The sequence below is a fragment of the Pongo abelii genome, chromosome Y (assembly GCF_028885655.2).
Source record: "Pongo abelii isolate AG06213 chromosome Y, NHGRI_mPonAbe1-v2.0_pri, whole genome shotgun sequence".
Lineage (NCBI taxonomy): Eukaryota > Metazoa > Chordata > Mammalia > Primates > Hominidae > Pongo > Pongo abelii.
Window position 1 is genome coordinate 57018585 of NC_072009.2, and position 14151 is coordinate 57032735.

The 14151-nt window shown below is 41.6% G+C and overlaps 1 pseudogene; it reads right to left on the reverse strand.

Annotated features, from left to right (window-relative positions):
• Positions 1–4917: 4917 nt before the first annotated feature.
• Positions 4918–12544, reverse strand: LOC129053338 (testis-specific basic protein Y 2-like; annotated as a pseudogene).
• Between the last annotated feature and the right edge of the window lie 1607 nt (positions 12545–14151).

Consider the following 14151-nt stretch of genomic DNA (forward strand, 5'->3'; position numbering starts at 1 on the left):
AGGTTGGCCTTGGTAGATAGCACAATCCCGTATATGGGCTGGAACAGGCCTGGAGCGTCAAATTACACTGGTGCTTGGCAAAGATGTATATCACAATCAGACTGTTAGAAAATTCAAAAGATGTGATTTACAAAACCATGCATGTCCTGTTTCCATGTGTGACAGTTGCCTTCATCCATGGGAGATGATGACAGTCCTTACTGTCAGGAGGATGTGCATACAAGACTCACAATTTCATCTGAGTTGAACCCTGCTTTGACTCTTCCTGTATAAACCAAAGGCTCTGTAAAATATGTGTGTGTGTTGTAATCTTTTGTGACGTTTGTACAAGAAAGTGATTCAGGACATCATGCATGTCCCTAAACTGAATTTTAAGAGTAAGAATATTCTCTATTGGATGAGTTCACATATAAGAGTCATTATTATTCCTGCTAGCCCTGCCTACGTATTAGTTACAATTTGCTCTGTGGTTATGAATCAGGCCTAACACCCACATCACTTAAATGCTGGCCCAGAAATATTCCAGTATTCTTTTTGCAGGAAGAGTCCTGTCCAAAATATCACATAACTTGTGTGCTAAATCCAACTCTGTTACACAATGTTCATTTTGGGCTGTGTCTAGGCAGGAGAGGAAAGTCATATGACCTAAAAGCTGGGCTCAAGCATGTGTCAAAATGCCTCTCAACAGGAGAGTTTCTACAAAAAAGAGAGTCGTGTCATTTGAATGCAGTGTTTAGAAAAGCTACAATTACTATAGGAAGCAGGGTACAGGTCAAAGAGGAGAGTCATATACTCTAAATAATGGGTCCAGAAATATGTGGCTATTTTGCCTGAGGACACTTTTTAGACAGCACAGTCAAATCACCAAGGTGCTTGGTGCAGATATTTGTCAAACTTTCTTTTGTAGGCTATGTCTAGGCAGAATTATTAAATCACTCAGGAACTGAACTACAATATATGTCACAATTACACTTGTGGAAAGGCTTAGGTATAAGACTCAACTGTGGGCTTTGTAAATGTGGGATGGTGGCAACTTCTAATTCCACCTGGGTGTGTAATGGAGAGTCCCAATTTGAACTTTTTGCTGGCCCCTGCTATGAAAATTTCTACCAGAAAAGAGTTTATAAAATGTAAGTTAGTTGTGTAAGTTTCTGTGATCTTGGTACAGATATGCAACACAGGACCCTATCTATTGCCCCAAGCCTAACAATGAAAGGCAAATATTTTCTATTGGCTGAATCCAAATATAAGTTTGATCATCATGGCTGTGAACTTAAACTGGGTATATGTTATAATCACATATGTGGGCAAAACACTATGCAGAAGTGTAACATCACTCAGATGCTGTGCCCGGCAATATGTCACAATGCCTTCTGTATGCAGGGTGTAGGAAATTGAGTCACATTAACTGGCTGCTGGACCCAGAAATATGACACAATTTCATATGTGTAAAAAACCCAGCCCAGTTATGAGAGCCAAAACACCTACATAATGGGCCAAATATATGCCAAAATACATTCGGTATCAGCAGCACAGGCAGGAGCATCACATCTTAAGGGTGCTGGGCCCAGCAATATGCAATATGCCATAATTATCTCTTTATGCGATCCCATACAGAAGAGTAACATGATCTGCATGCTGGGCAATAATATGTGTCAAATTTCTTTTTTCTAGGCAGGGTTAAGGAGAAAGAGGAGAGTCACATATCCTGAGTCCTGGGCTCAGCGACTTGACAAAATCCTCCTATTATGAAGGGCCAGGAAGAAAAAGAGAGTCACATAACTTAGGTCATGGGCTCAGAGATATGTCCTAATATTCCAACCAGGCAGAGCTCAGGCAGATGAGAACAGCCATATCACCTATGTGCTTCCATCAAAATATGTCACAATTTAACATGTGGACAGAAACTATGCAGAAGAGCCACATCACTTGGGTGCTGGGTCCTGTGATATGTCAAACATTGCTCTTAACACAGCACCTAGCCAAGAGAGATACGTCATACTAGGTGAAGGTTCTCTGCTTATGATGCAATGCTTCATCTGGTTAGGACTCAGGGAGAGAGTCACTTCATTTAGGTGACAGGCCCAGAGATATGTCACAAGGTACTGTGTGAAGCATAGCCCTGGAAAAGGGTACTATCGCCTGTGTGCCTGGCCTAGAAGAGTGTCACTTTCAAGGTTGGAAGGACCCTAGCAGGAGAGCCACATAATGTAGGCAATAGACCCAGAGATATGTCACATTGCCCTCCTCCAGGCATGCACAGGATATGGAGGACCCTTGCCTGTGCACCGGTCCTTGCATTATGTCACTATCATTCTGTTGTGCAGTGCCCATTCCAGAGAGGAGACTCTCATCAACTAGGAGGTAAACACAGATATATGTCACAAAAATTTTTGTGGGTAGTGTGCAAGTAAGGATGTAACATTACCTGGGAGCTAGATCCAGTGATATGTCACAATCTTTACTGAGAGATAGAACAAGCCAGGAAAGTCATGTCACCTTGAGGTTGGCTTAGGTAGATTTCAAACCCCACCTATGAGCTGGAACAAGTCCACAGCATCAAATTACACAAGTGCTTGGTGAAAATTTATATCATACTCACACTGTCACAAAATTCCAAAGATGAGATTTACCATCTTACCACGCATGCCTTGTTTCGTGTGTGACAGTTACCTTTATCCATGTGAGATAATGAGTTCTTACTTTCAGCTTTAATTGGGTGTGCAAACAAGACTCACGATTTCATCTGTGTTCTGAGCCCTTCTTTGACTTTGTGTGTATAACCCAAAGGCTTTGTAAAATATGTATGAGTGCTGTAATATTTTGTGACCTTTGTACAAGAAGGAGGTCCAGGACATCACGCGTGTACCTAAAGTGAGTTACAAGATGCAAAATATCCTCTATTGTCTGAGTCTACATATGAGAGTCATTATCATGGCTGTGAGCCATGCATAGGTATATGTTACAATTCACTCTGTTTTTAAGAAGGAGGCCTAACAGCCCTATCACATAAACGCTGGGTCAGAAATATTCCAATATTCTTTTTGTAGTCAGAGCCCTCTAAAAAATATCACATAACTTATGTGCTATGTCCAGCTCTGTGGCACAGTATCCCTTGTGGACAGCGTCTAGGCAGGACAGTAGAGAAATATCATGTAAATGATGGGCCCAAAATTCTGTCAAAATGCTTCCTGTTGACAGGTCCCATGCAAGAGTGTCATATCATTTGGATGCAGGGATTACAAATACTACAATCACTAAAAGAAGCAGGGTACAGGCAGGAGAGAAGAGTCATGTAACCTAGATGAAGGATACAGAAGTATGTTACAATATCCCCTGAGGACATTTTAAGATACATCAGTCAGATCACCAAGGTGCTTGAACGATGTATCTGTCAAAATCTCATTTGCTATACGTAGGCAGAATTATTAAATCACTCAGGAGTTGAGCAAAGGTATTTGTCACAATTACACTTGTGAAAAGGCTTAACTCTAAGAGTCACCATCCTGCACAACTCGTAGGCTCCAGTCATATGAGTTGTTACTAGGCTTTTGTTCTGGTCTCTGGTATATGGCAGAATATCACCTGTGGCCAGAGAGAACACAAGAAAGTCCCATCACCTATGTGGATCTGGGCCACTGAGACATCACAATTCACCTTGTGGGCAGGAACCTGGTGGAAGAGTCACATCACCTGGATTTCAGTGACATATCAAAACCCCCTCTGTGGGCAGCACTTTGGCAAGACAGGAGGCTCACTTCACCGAGGCAATTGGCCTAGATGTATGTCACAATGTCTATCCTGTGCAGTAACCAAATTGTAGAGTGGCCTCACATAGGTGTTGGTCCCAGGAAATATGTCACAATCTCCCTGTGGTCTGGGCCAAGGCAAAAGTGAAGAAACATCACCTAGGTACTGAGCCAAGTGATGTCTTCAATGCTTCCTGTTGGCAGAACCCAAAAAGAAAAATCACATCACCTGAATGCAGTACCCAGTTCTTAGTCACAATGCCTTGTAAGTGCATGGCCAAGGAAGTAGAAGGGAGTCACATCACTTATATGATGGACCTAGATATATAACAAAATTCCTTCTGTAGAAAGTTTTCAGGCAGATAACTCACATCATCTGGTTGATGGTCCCAGTGACATATGTAAAATTTCCCTTTGAAGGCAGAGCCGCGATGGATGTTATCTATTACTTAGGTGCTTGCTCCACATATGACACAATTACTTCTGTGATCTGGGCCTAGAAAATGACTCAAATTATTCATTTGCTGGACAAAGTGACCTGTCCCAATCACACTCTCATATATGTTCGTAAATAAGTTTCACATCCCACACAAGTCCTGGTTTTGTGTATGTGAGTCAATTCTTTCTATAAGTTGGGTCAAAATGGAGGAGTCAAAATCTCAACAACGGACAAGATTCATGTATAAGAGCCGCAATCCCCCTTGAACATTGTGGTCCAGGAGGGTAGTCATGGCACCGCAGGTGTGCTGAATCCTGGTTCAAATGTTAACCACCTGTGGATCAGGTCCCTGTATGTGAGTAATTATTTCAAACATACACTGCTTTTAATGTGGGAGATTTAGTACCTCATTCCTAGACCCTGCTAATATGTGAGAATTACAATCATTTCAGCTAAAAGAGTCACATTCTTACCTGGTTGCTGGTCTCTGTTATGACACTCTTTGCACTGTTAATGCTTTATATGATATACCTGAGTATTATAATCCTTCATGACTTTTATACAAGTGAAAAACACAGGGCTTTACCCATGGCCATGAGACTGGTTATGAGAGTCAAAATATTCCTACTGGCTCGGTCCAAGTATGAGTGTTATTTTTGTCCATGCGTGCTTAATCCAGGTATAGGTCAAAATTTCACCTGTAAGCAGAGACAAGGAAAGGGAGTCAACTCAGCTCGACACTGAACCAGTGATACAGCATAATCTCATTTGTATGCTGGGCCTAGTCAGAGGAGTCACTTCACCTGGTTACAGTTTCAAATAATATGCCACGAAGCCCACCATAGAAAGGGAAGAAAAGAGAGGAGAGTCACTCCACCTATGCATGTGCTGGACTCTGCAACATGTAATAACCCTCTCTCTTGGTAGAGTCTAGAATGTGAAGGAGAGTCACATCATGTAGGTTTTTCAATCAGCGGTATGTCAAAATTCGTTTGCTGAGCAAGGTTCAGGCAGGAGATGAGAGTCACACTACCTAGATGTTAAGCCAAACAATATTTCACAATGTCTTCTGGGTGCAGGACACTGTTGGAAGAGACCAATCATCTAGCTTATAGACCCGTAGATATGTGATAGTATCCCCTTTTGGCAGGGTCCAGACAGAAGAGTCACATTATTATGATTCTAACACAGTGATATGTCACAATTCACCCAAGGAAAGGAATTTAAGCCAAATAGTCTCAACACCTAAGCACTAGGCCTATTAATAGGCCAAATCCTCTTGTCTTTGAGAGTGACACTATAAACTCTGAGCTGGGTGTGTATATGAGAGTAACAATTACACAAATATCCTGGAGTGTTGCATGACTCTCAACAATATTCAAAAGCTTTATACATCATGCATGAGAATTTCAAACCACTCTAAGGCCTTCATGTTTATATGGACTCATGACCTTACATATTCCCCTAAACCCAGGTGTAATAGTCGGCATCTCTTCTATAGGCTTTGTTAGAAATGAGACTCATTTTTATGCCTGTGAGCTGGATCTAGAAATAAGTCACAATCCCACCTGTGGCCAGACCTACATACCGAGGTCACAATTCCAACTTTGTACTGCATTCAATTGTAAAACTCATGTTCTTAACAGTGGCCTTTGGACATGTAGAATGATGACAACACTTGCTTTTACCTGGGTGTGTAATCAAGAATCTCAAACTGAACTCTTCACTGGTCCCTATCAGCAAACTCTCTATACCACCAAAGAAGTTCATACATTATGAGTTAGCGTTGTAAAGCTCTGTGAGCTTGGTACAGATATGCAACTCAGATTTTATGTATTGCCTGAAGCCTAGGAATGAAAGGTAAAATATCTCCTATTGGCTGAATCTCAATATAAATTTGACCATCATGCCTGTGAACTGAAGTCATAGTCCCATTAGTGGGCAGAAAAAGTAGGCCAGAGGGTAACATCACTTAGGTGCTGTGCCAAGCAACATGCCACAATGCCCTCTTTAGGTAGTGTATAGGAATTAGAGTCATGTTAACTGAGTTCTGGACTCAGCAATATGAAGCAATCCATTATGTGGAGAAAAAACAAAAAACAAAAATAAAAAAACCCCCCAAAAAACAGCAAAAAGATGAGGGCCAAAACACCTACATAATGGGCCCAGGATCTGTGAAAATACCTTCTCTGGCTCCAGCAAAGTCATGAGTTTTATATTTTCAGGGTACTGGGCCCAGCAGTATGTTATAATATTCTCTACATACAGGACCCATGTAAAAGTGTAACATTATCTGGGTGCTGGGCCCTGCAATAGGCCACAATTTCTGTTTGTGGGCATGATTTGAGAAAAAAAAAAGAGGTGAATCAAATAACCTGATTGCTAGGCTGAACAATATTTCACAATGTCTCCATTGTAAAGACCCAGCAGAAAAAGAGAGTCACTTCCCTCAGTTCATGGGCTCAGAGATATAGCCCAGTGTCCCCAGTAAACAGGTCCCAGGCAGAAATGGAGAGTCATATCACCTAAATGCTGCCATAATTATATGCCAAAATCTTACCTAAGGGCAGAAACCAGGCAGAAAAGCCACATCACCTGGGTACAACTGCAAGTAATATGTCACCATCCGCAGTGTAGATAGGTTTCTTATAAAAATAGATAATGACACCACGTGGGTGCTCTGTTCACCAATATGTAATAATTCCCTCTCCTGACAGAGTCTAGGAAAAAAAGGGGACTTCCATCACCTAGGCTTTGCACTTGATTGTATATAACAATTTTTTCAGTGAGGAGGATCCAGGCAGGAGGGGTGAGTCAAATTACCTAGACTCTAAATCTAGCAATGTGTCACAGTGTCTCCCCTGGGCAAGGTACTGGCAGGAAGGACATATTACACAGACAGTAGGCCTGGAGACACGGGAAAATATCCTCTGTTTGCAGGGCCCTGGAAGAAGACTCACATTATTTTGATTCTGACCCAGTGATATGTAACAATGCCCTAATGGAATGAAATTTAAACTAAAAGTTCTCAACACCAGGTACTAGTGCAAGAAATATGACAAAATCTCCTCATCTTTAAGGGTGACACCATTAAATGTTAGCTATCTTTGTATAAGAGTCACAATCTCATGTGTGTGCTTGCCATTGTATGACACTCTCTATAATACCTGAGAACATTATACAATATGCATGAGAGTTGCAATCCTCTTTGAGGCCTACAGGCATTTACAGAATTATGATTATACATATTGCCCTAAACCCAGGTATGACAGTCAGCATCTCTCCTATAGGCTGGTGTTAGGGATGAGATCATTATCATGACTGAGAGCTGGCTCCAAAAATGAGTCGCCATCCCACCTGTGACCATATTCATTTATGAAAGTCACAATTCCATCTTTGTGGTGTATTCACTTGTTAGACTCAGGATCTGAATAATGGGCTTTGTAAATGTAGGATGGTAAAAAACTTTCTTTCACCTGAGTGTGTAGTCAAGAATCATAATCTTAACTGTTTGCAGAGCACTGTTAAGAAACTCTTTGTATCATCCAGGAAGTTTTTATTACATGAGTTAGTGTTGTAAACTACTGTGAGCTTTGTAGAAACATGCAATGAATAACCTGACTCTTTGACCTAAACCCAGTGGTGAAAGGAAAAATATCTCCTGTTGGCTGAATCCCAACATAAGCTTGATCATCATACCTTTGGACTGAAGCAAGGTATTTGTCATAATCCCATTTGTTAGCAACCTATGCAGAATGTTAACATCACTTAGGTTTTTTGTCAAGCAATATGTCATGATGCCCTCTGTAAGCAGCGCCTAGGAAAGAGGGCCACATTAACTGCAGGCTGGAGTCAGCAATATAATACAACCACACATGGAAGAAACTCAGCAAAGTGGTAAGAGCTAAAACACCTAGAAAATGGGCCAAAGATATGTCAAAATACCTTCTGTGGTCCCGGCACAAGCAGGAGAGTCACATCATTAGGTTTCTAGGCCAAGAAATATGCCACAATTTCCTCTTTATGCACAACCTAGGCAGAAGAGCAACTTCATCCGGGTACTAGGCCCTGAAATACGGCAAAAGATCTGTTCATGGGCATTGTTCAGTTACAAGACGAGAGTCACATTACCTAAGTTCTGAGCTCATCAATATGTCATAATCTTACCATTTTAAAGCCCTAGGCAAAAATAGAGTCACATCACTTAGGTCACGGGCTTAGAAATATGGCCCAATATTAACAGTAGGCTGGGTTCAGACAGAAGAAGAGTCATATTACCTAGATGCTTCTTTAGCTATATGTCACAATTTAATATGTGGGCAAAAACCAGGTTGAAGGGCCATATCACGTGGTCTTGTGTACTGAGATATTCACAAGTCCCCCTAAAAAAGGACCCAGGCAAGAGAGTTACGTCACCTAGGTGCAGATTCCATGCTTATATCTCAATACTTCATGTGGGCAGGACCAAGCAGGAAGTCACATCACCTTTGTGATAGGCCCAGAGATAGATGACAAAGCATTTTTGAAAGCATGGCCCTGGCAGAAGAGTTCCATCACCTTTGTGCCTGGCCTAGCAGTATGTCACTATTCAACTGGGCAAGTTTCAAGCAGAAGATCCGTATCACCTACATGATAGGTCCTGTGATATGTCAAATGCCCTTTTTTGGGCATAGCCCTGACAAAAGAGCATTATCGCTTGTGTGCATGGCCCAGAAACATGTCACTATTTTTCCCTGTGTTCAAGGCCCTTTCCAGAGAGGAGAGTGACATCTTCTAACTGATGGACACTGTAATATGTCACAATGATGTCTGTGAGCATGGCACAAGCAAGAATGTAATGTCACCTGTGTGCTGGATCCAATGATGTTATAATTCTGAGTGGAGGGCCCAGGCAAAAGAGTCACATCACTTCAAGGTTGGCTTAGGTAGATATCAAAATCCCATAGGTAGGCTGGAAGCAGTCTGAAGGGTGAACTCACACAGGTGCTTGGCAAAGATTTATATCACAGTCATGATGGAATAAAATTCTAGGGCTTAGATTTACAATATCACACATGTTCTATTTTTATGTAGGACAGTTGCCTTCATTATCTGTAATGGTGAAAACCGTTACTGTCGGCTGAATGTGCGTATGAGAATCCCAATTTTCTCCATGTGCTAGGCCCTGTTATGATTCTCTCTATACAACACAAGGATGCTATAAAATACGTGTGAATGTTGTAATCTTCTGTGACCTTTTTACCAGAAGGAGATCCTGGATATCACTTATCTCCCTAAGCCTAGTTATAAGAGTCAAAATATTTCCTATTGGCTGGGTTCACATATGAGAGTCCTTATCATGCATTTTAGATGTGTCTACCTATATGGCACCATCTCATCTGTGGTAGTTAAAGAGGCAGAAAACCACATCACCTATATCCTAAGCCAGAAATACCCCATTTTTTTTTTGTAGAGAGGGCCCTAACAGAAATGTCACAAAACTTGGGTGCTAGGCTCAGCTCTATGGCATAATGCCCTTTGTGGAGTATGTCCAGGCAGTAGAGGAGAGTCATATCACCTAAATAATGGGCCCAGAGCGATATCACAAAGCCTCCCCTTTAAAAAGCCCAGACAAGAGACTCATGTCATTTGGGTGCAGTGCTTAGAAATGCTACTCTTCACTGGAAGCAGGGTTCATGCAGAAGAGGAGAGTCATGTAACCTAGACAGCAGCTGCAGAGATGTGTTATGATCACTTCTGAGATCCTATTAGGACACGAGAGTAAAATCACAAAGGTTCTTGGCAAAGGTATAGGTCCAAATGTGATCTGTGGGCTATAACAAGGCAGGATTATTAAATCACTCAGGAGCTGGGCAAAGGCGTATGTCACAATAGTACCTGTGAAAAGGGGCAGGGATGAGAGTAATGATCCTGCACATGTCCTGGCTATGGGGAAAAGCATCATCATTAGGCTCTTTATCTGGTCTCGGGTAAATGGAACAATATACCTGTGGGCAGATAGAAAAAGGAAAGTTCCATCACCTTAGTGGATGCTGGTCCAGTGAAACGTCTCAATTGTCCTTGTGGCTAGGACTCTGATAGAAGAGTCACATTATCTGGATGCTGTTTTCAGTGATATATAAAATCCCCCCTGTGAGCAGAACTTAGGCAGGAGAGAAGACGAACTTCACTTAGGCAATTGGCCTGAATATACATCACAACGGCCCCTATGTGTAGGATCAAGGCAGGGGAGTAACGTTGCTTTGGTGATAGGTTCAGCAATATGTTACAGTCACTCTGGCAGTCAGGGCACAGGCAAGAGGAAAGAAGCATCACCTAGTTGCTGAGCCAAGTAATATGTTACAAAGCTTCCTATTGGCAGAAACTTCATCCCCCAAAAAAGTCACATCATCTGGGTGCAGTACCTAGTTATGTGTCACAATCCACCAGAAGTGCAGGGCCAAGACAGTAGAAGGAAGTCATATCCCTTAAGTAATCAACTTAAATAAAAACCACAGTGCTCTCTGTAGGCAGGCTTCAGGCCAAGATTTCACATCAGCCAAGTGCTGGTCTCAGTGATATGTAAAAGTACCCTATGTTTCATTACCAAAAGAGATGTTGCTTATTGCTTAGGTGCTTGGTGCACATAAGTAACAATTTCAACTGTGCTCTGGGCCTGGAAGGGGGAGTCAAAACACTTAGATTCTGTGCAAAGTTATACTTCTCAATTACACACTAAAAACTGTTCAGGAATAAATTTCACAGTCTGAAGATTGTGTTCCAGTAGGAAAGTCAAAGTACCACAGTTTGGCTAAATCGTAGTTCAAACATCACCAAACCACCTATGGATCAGATTCATGTATGAGAGTAACAATTTCAAGCTTCAACTGCTTATGTGTGTGAGATTTACTCTCTCATTTGTAGGCTCTGTACATGTGTGAAAATGAAAATCGTGTCAGTTGTGTATGCATCCAAGAGTCACAATAGAACCAGGTTGCAGGTACCTGTTATGAAACTCTTGTCTGAATAGTATAATTTCCTGTGAATTATTACACGTGGGAGATCTAGGACATTACTCATTGGCCTTAAGACTGCCTGTGAAAGTCAAATATCTCCCACTGGCTAGGTCTAGGTATGAGAGTTATTATTGTGCATATGAGCTGAATCCAGGTATACATCGCAATTTCACCTTTGGACAGAGACAAGACAGAAGAGTTACATTATTTGGGTGCTGAGCAAGGGATACATTATAATTTCCTTTTCAGTCAGGACTCAGTCAGAACAGTCATATCACCTGGATACAGTCTCAGATAATATTATCATGACCACTAAACACTGGGTTGAAAAATAGAGGATTGCCACACCCCTAGGTGCTGGGCTCAGCAATATATTATTATTTCCTCATTATCAGAGTCCAAGATAAACTCATTGGCAGAGTCCAAGACAAAGAAGAGAGTCACATCACCTAGGTTTTGCACTCAGTGGTATGTCACAATTTCTTCAGTGGCCAGAATCCAGGCAGGAGTGGAGAGCCACATTACCTAGATACTATAGAGATATGTCCCAGTGTCCTCTGTGGCAGGGCAGTGGCATGAGAGGCACATCACCTAGCTGGTAGGCCCAGAGATATGTGATAATATCCCCTGTTGGCTGGGTCCAAGAAGGAGATTCACATTATTAGGATTGTGACTCAGGGATAATTCACAATGCACCTATCGGCAAGAATTTAAGCCAAAATTCTCAACACTTGGTTACCAGGCCTAGTGAAAAGACACACTCTCTTCATCTTTTAGGGTGACACCTTTAACTTTCAGCTAAGCTTGAATATTAGAGTCAGAATCTCACATGTATGCTGGGCCAATGTATGACACTCTTTACATCCAAGGGCTTTATAAAACCTGCGTGAGGGTGCAAACCTCTCAGCGACCTTCATGCTCATATGGATTCAAAATTTTACATATTGCCCCCAATTCAGGTTTGATAGTCAGCATCTCTTTTATAGGTAGGGTTAAAGTAGAAGAGCCATTATTATCCCACCTCCAGACAGATCCACATATAAATTCACAGTTCCAAATTTGTGCCATATTCCACAGTCAGCATTGTGTATGTAGGAGGGTGATAACATTTAATTTTACCTGGGTGTGTAACCAATAGTCCAAATCTGAACTTTTTACTGGGCCCTGTTATGAAAGTTTTTACCACCAATGAATTTATACAATATAAGTCAGTGTTGTAATCTTCTTTGGGCTTCGTACAAATATGCAACCCAGGACTTACCTGTTGCCCTAAATCCAAGGATGAGAGGCATAATATATCCTATTTTCTGAATTCCAGTATAAACATGATCATCATGTATATGAACTGAATCGAGGTACATGTAACAATCCCATTTGTATATAATAATAATAATAATAATAATAATAATAATAAACAGAAAGGTAACACCAGTTAGATGCTGTGCCAAGCAATATGTCTCCGTGCCTTCTCTAAGCAGGGTATAGAAAATTGGGTCAAATTAACTGGGTGCTAGACCCAGCAATATGACACCATTTCATGTGACAAAAAGCCAGAAAAGTTATGAGAGCCAAAACACATACATAACGGGCGCAAGATATGTTAATATACCTTCAGTGTCTCCAGCACAGACAGGAGAGTCACATCATAATGGTGCTGGGCACAGCAATAGGAAATATGCCATAATTTCCTCTTTTTACAGAAACCAGGCAGAAAAGAAACAATATCTGGGTCTTGGGCCCTGTAATAGGTCAAAATTCCTTTTAAGGGGGACATGGTTTGGGAAATAGGAAAGAGTCATATATCCTGAGAGCTGAGCTCAGCAATGTGTCAAAATCATCCTATTGTGAGGCCCAGGCAGAAAAAGAGAGTCACATCACTTAGGCCATGAGCTCAGAGATATGTCCCAATGTCCTCAGTAGGCAGAGCTCAGGCAGATGAGGAGAATTATATCAACTAGGTGCTTTTGTAGGAATATGTCACAGTGTAACATGTGCACAGAAACCAGACAGAAGAGCCACATCACTGGGGGCTGGGTCCTGACATATGTCACAAGGCTAACTAAGGACAGCACCCAGGTAAGAGTGTTACATCACCTAGGTGCATGTTCTCTGCTCATGCCACAATGCTCCACGTCTGTAGGGCAAAATTTGGGAGTCACCTCACTGAGGTGATAGGCACAGGGATATGTCATAATAACCTCTAGGAAGCATAGCTCTGTCAAAGAGTAACATCACCTATGAGTCTGTCCTAGAAATATGTCATTCTCTAGATTGGCAGTGCCCAAGCAGAAAAGCCACATAACATAGGTGATAGGCCCAGAGATATGTCACAATGCCTTTTTTGGGGACATATTTCTGGAAAAACAGTACCCTCACCTGTGTGCCTGGCCTTGCAATAAGTAACTATCCTTCCTTTGTCCAGGGCCCATTCCATACAGGAGATTTACCTAACCTATAGTTGGACTCAGAAATATGTCATAATAATTATGATGGGCATGGCACACACAAAAATGAAACATCTCCTGCGTGTTAGATCAAGTGATATTTCACAATCCTTACTGAGAGAGGGGCCCAGGCACGAGAGTCACATCACCTTGAGATTGGCCTAGATAGATATCACAATCCCATAGATAGTCTGGAACAAGTCTGTAGAGTCAAATTACACAGGTGCTCGGCAAAGATCTATATCACAATCACATTGTCAGAAAATCCCACAGATGAGATTTATAATATGACACATGTCTTATCTTCATATGTGACAGCTGGTTTCATCCATGTGAGATGATGACAGCTTTACTGTCAGCTAGGTGTTCCTCCAAGACTCACAATTTCTCCTGTGTGCTGAGCCCTGCTTTGACTCTGTCTGTATAACCCAGACTTTGTAAAATATGTGTGACTGTTGTAATCATTTGTGATGTATGCAGAAGGTGATCCAAGACATCACAAACATCTGTAAACTTATTTATAA